The sequence below is a fragment of the Chaetura pelagica genome, unplaced genomic scaffold (assembly GCF_000747805.2).
Source record: "Chaetura pelagica isolate M959 unplaced genomic scaffold, ChaPel_1.0 scaffold823, whole genome shotgun sequence".
In the NCBI taxonomy this organism is placed as follows: domain Eukaryota; kingdom Metazoa; phylum Chordata; class Aves; order Apodiformes; family Apodidae; genus Chaetura; species Chaetura pelagica.
Window position 1 is genome coordinate 10819 of NW_009952683.1, and position 4829 is coordinate 15647.

Genomic DNA, 4829 nt, shown 5'->3' on the forward strand with positions numbered 1-4829 from the left:
ATGGGCACAAACTGGAGCACAGGAGGGTCAGGTTAAAGATAAGGAGACATTTCTTTGCTGTGAGGGTGACAGAGCCCTGGGACAGGCTGCCCAGGGAGGCTGGGGAGTCTCCTTCTTTGGAGACATTCAAACCCATCTGGACATGTTCCTGTGGGATCTGCTGTAGGTGACCCTGCTCTGGCAGGGGGTCAAGACTGGATGATCTCCAGAGGTTCCTTCCAACCCTGACCACTCTGAGTCTAAAAAAAACCCAACAAAATCAACCATCCAGCAGCTTCATCTTTCACCTGTCTTGCCTGTTGCTGCTTTTAGCCACAAGAGAAGTGGGGCAGTGAAAGCTGCAGCTCCTGAGATGGTTGTTCTCCTGCAAGGGAGCTTCAGGACAAGGTGAAAACACCTTGGAAAAGAGAGGGGATTAACCTGAAGTTTAGAAACCTGCTGAAAATCAAATCCAGGGCTACCTGGACAAGAAAAAGCTGCTAGAGTGAGATTGTTTGGCTGGAAACAGATTGTAGGGGGGGGAAAGTCTGAGTTTGGAAGTTTATACAGGAGAACAGGATGACTGACTCTCTTTCCACAAGAAGCAGTTGCAGAAATTGGAAAAACAAATCTACAACCAGCATTTTTTTCTCTCTATTCCTAATTTCATGACCAAATGGGAGCACAAGGTGCAAACCTCTTGCTGGAGAATTCACCAGCCAAAAAAAAAAAAGCAAGGGCTGATGCTTTGGGTCAGCAGACACCAAGTTGCTCCTTTTCTTGCAGGCAGAGATGTCCTCCCACTGCAAGTTGCCCAGCCTGCCTGCCCCTGCCTGCCCAGGGCAGGCTGCCCACAGCCACACTTGCCTCCCAGTGGACCTGGATGTCTGTCCTGAGCAGGACATGCAGCCCTGCCCTGTGCAGACCTTCCAGTTGGGCCCCTGCCCATACCAGGGTACAGGCAGCTGCCTGGATGATTGCCCTCAGGTTGTGCCCTCCTGCCCACCTCCTGCTGTCCCGTTGCCACTTCCACGTGTCACCACCTGCCCGTGCCCAGCACCGACCTCCTCTGACCCCCCTCAAAGCAAGGGAGGGACCAACTTCTCCTGCCTGCCCACAACCTTATTAGTGGAGTCCTGCACCTCCAAGACAGCTGGGAATTGTGTGGAAACCTTCCCCTTCCAGCACCCAATCTCCCCAGTGAACCCCTGCCTCCCTGAGACAGATGGGACCTGCATGGAGAACATCCCCTTGCAGTTCCCAATCCTGCCCACGGAGCCCTGCGCCCTCGAGATAGTCGAGATCTCCACGGAGGATCCCTGTGGTGCTCAGGGGGTGACCATGGCTGATCCCTACCCCAACCAGCACTCTGCTACCTGCCTGGAGCCCTGCCCACCCCAAGGAGTGATTTGCACGGAGCCACGTGCGCCCCAGAGCGTCCCAGCACCCATGGGGACCTGCACACCCCAGGGCACCGTGGAGATCTGCACACCCCAGGGGACCTCAGGACCCATGGAGACCTGCTCAACCAAGGCCCCAGCCACAGGTGTCCCATCCCCACGGGGACCCTTCCGCCTGGACACCCACACAGCTGCCATCGTTGAGAGGTGCCTTTCCAGGTGCCAGAAGTGGCTCCGAGACATGAAATGAAGGGGGGATCAAGGGGCACCCAGCAAAGAAGACATTGCCCTGCATAAACAAGACCTTCTCCAGGGAGCTTCAGGTGTGTGACAACAAGAGAGAAAATTGCCTCATGTTAAATAAAAATCCCCCATACTTTTCAATCATCTGTTAATTACTGCTCTTATTATTATTATTATTGCCTAATATTAATTGCAATAATATTGGCAGAAGTGCAATGCAAGTTCTTAGTTGCATTCACCCATTGCATCATCTTCCACCTTTTTGCTTCCCACAGCCAAAGAACTGCTTTCATAATCTGCTTGAAATTCAGTTATGATTTTGCTTTTGGGTTTTCTATCCTCTGGGGTTTTTTTTTAATGGGTTTTTAGATTGAAATCATTAGGAGAATATTGAGAAAAGTAGCTCAAAGGCAGCATTTTAACACAGCTTGGGAAAGGTCTTCTAAGGAGAGAGAAGATGACAGCATTTAGGGAGAAGAAAAGGCAAGTGCTGAACTGGAAGGAGTTGCAGAAAGCACCAGGAGAAAAATAATGCTGAGAACTGGGACTTTGGTTGCACAATGTCCAGTTGAAGATTGGGATAAAATCTAATTAAATGTTTTAATCACGTAGCAGCTTTCCCCAGAAAGTTGGAAGGTGGGGAGACCCTGGAATAGGTTGACCAGAAAAGCTGTGGCTGCCCCATCCCTGGGGGTGTTGAAGGGCAGGTTGGATGGGGCTTGGAGCAGCCTGGGCTGGTGGGAGGTGTCCCTGCCCATGCAGGGGGTGGGACTGGATGGTCTTCAGATCATGGAATGGTTTGGGTTGGAAGGGACCTTGAAGACCACCTAGATGATCCACTAGATCTTTCAGGTGGTTGCCCCATCCCTGGCAGTGTTGAAGGGCAGGTTGGATGGGGCTTGGAGCAACCTGGGCTGGTGGGAGGTGTCCCTGCCCATGCAGGGGGGTTGGATCTAGATAATCTTGAAGGTCCTTCCAACCCAAACCATTCCATGATTCCATGATTTTCTGCTGAAGCTCTGACTCAAGGAACATCAGACAGCTCCATCACAATGATGTTGCCTTGATCCTTGGGGAGTTACCCCCTTGAAGAGCAACTGAGTGACCACCACCCTGGTCATAGAACCAGAGTTATCTCTCTATATATCACCAGTGACCTGAAGCAGTGGATGGATAAAGCTTTTTAGAAGTTCTAGAAAGACCAGGGGGTGAAAATATGCTCATTAATTCTGCACCTGCCTGTGTGGACTTGATACAACAGCTGAGATTTCTTGCCCAGCCCTGTCAGACCTGGTGGTGGCACCCAGGGCTCTCCTGGTGGTCACCAGTTGCTGTTTGCTGCCACCACAAGACGTCTCTCCTCCAGCTCAAAGCAGCCTGGAAAAATGAGGAGAACCAGCTCAGATACCCATAAACAGCTGCTCACTGGAAGTTCTTCTCACTGGATGATGACACTTAGTTTGCTGGGTCTTTAACATCTGCTGTTAGAGAGGATTTTCCTGCCTCTAAACACACATCAAATAAAACACCTCTACGTGTTAATGTGCTCTGTGTATTTGCAAAGAGATGAAACAAGCCCTCTGAGTGCAGCAATAACTGCAGTTTATTGGATTGAGGGAATAAATCTTGAGGCATCTGAAGAGCTTGGCAGCTGTTTCCTGGTTTCTCCTCAGTAAATAAATCACCAGACACCATTCTCAAGACACACTGTCAGACTTTCCTGCCTCAAACTACATCTATCAGTCATTGTGTTGCAATAAGGCTCTTCTGAGAGTTAGATTAGATCTGCAGGATTAGACTTGAGGAACATCTATAAATCAACCATTAGTGAAGATAACCCGTAGGGACGTAAAAACGACAGCTAAAGAGGAAGCAGCAAAGATGAGAAGCAGAGGGATGGTGTTTCCTGCATCAAATGTGCCACAGAATGAAGGAATGATGGGATGGTTTGGTTGGAAGGGACCTTCAAGATCATCTAGATCCAACCCCTCTGCATGGGCAGGGACACCTCCCAGCAGCCCAGGCTGCTCCAAGCCCCATCCAACCTGCCCTTCAACACCCCCAGGGATGGGGCAGCCACAGCTTCCCTGGGCAACCTGTTAAAGAAAAGAAAACCCAAAAATCTAAGCAGGAAGGAATTGAAATGTTCTTGATGAGCTTTTAATTATTTCTTCAACACCTTTTGATGGAGATGAAAATGGTAATTTTGAGGAATTCTTCCTGTGATCTTCACTGACTAAATACAGACAGTGGGGGATTTCGATTAGAGATTAATCCTCTTGTGGTTCAGGAACAGGTCTGAGCCCTGCAAGGCTGCAGTTTTGTCCCCAGCTTTGCTGCAGATACTTTGTGTGGCTTTGGGCAGGACTTATTATCTCTCCCTTCCCCATCTCCAACAAGGAGCCACTCTGTGAGAGAGCAGTTGGTGTTTCAGGTTCATGAACACCTGGCAGGCTCAAGCACATTTGAATTCACTTCTAAATGAATCTTCTGTGTTTGGAATAATCATTTGGGGACTGCAGGAGGCCCATTGTCTGTTAGAACCATTTAAATGTTGAGTTTCAGAGATAATGTCCCCTTTGTCTTCCGTGTGCGTGCGACTTGCTCACCTCTGTCTCTGTGATGGCCACACCATTTCCCTGCCTGGGCTGTAAAGAATTGCTATCCACCTACCATATCATTATGGGAAGGGTGGAGGACATCTAATCTAGAAATGAAAAGAGTTATATTTAGGTGTGAGCAAACACTGTTACCAAATCAGCTTTTAATGAACCCCTGGGTGCAGGTGCAGTTTGGGCACCAGATTCCTTTTTGGGTTCATTCTGTCGACACCAAAAGGTGACACCATCAAACAGGAATAATGATAAACAAAACTTGTCTCAGGGAGGGAAACAAACCCGACACCTGAACACGCCTTTGGGGGCAGGTAGACAGAGCAGGGGTTGGGGGACCAGACATTCAACAGGACAAAAATGGAGGGACAGATGAGGAACGTGCACTTCTAGTTCCTGCAGTTGGACACAAACCTCTGGGGACTCAGCAATGAGCTCTGCCTGGCCAAGAACTGCTTGTTGCTGCCACGTTTGTCACTGCCCACTTCCAGGCATGGAAAAAGTCCTCTGATACAATTGCAGAATCATGGAATGGTTTGGGTTGGAAGGCACATTATAGATCATCTAGATCCAACCCCCCTGCATGGGCAGGGAC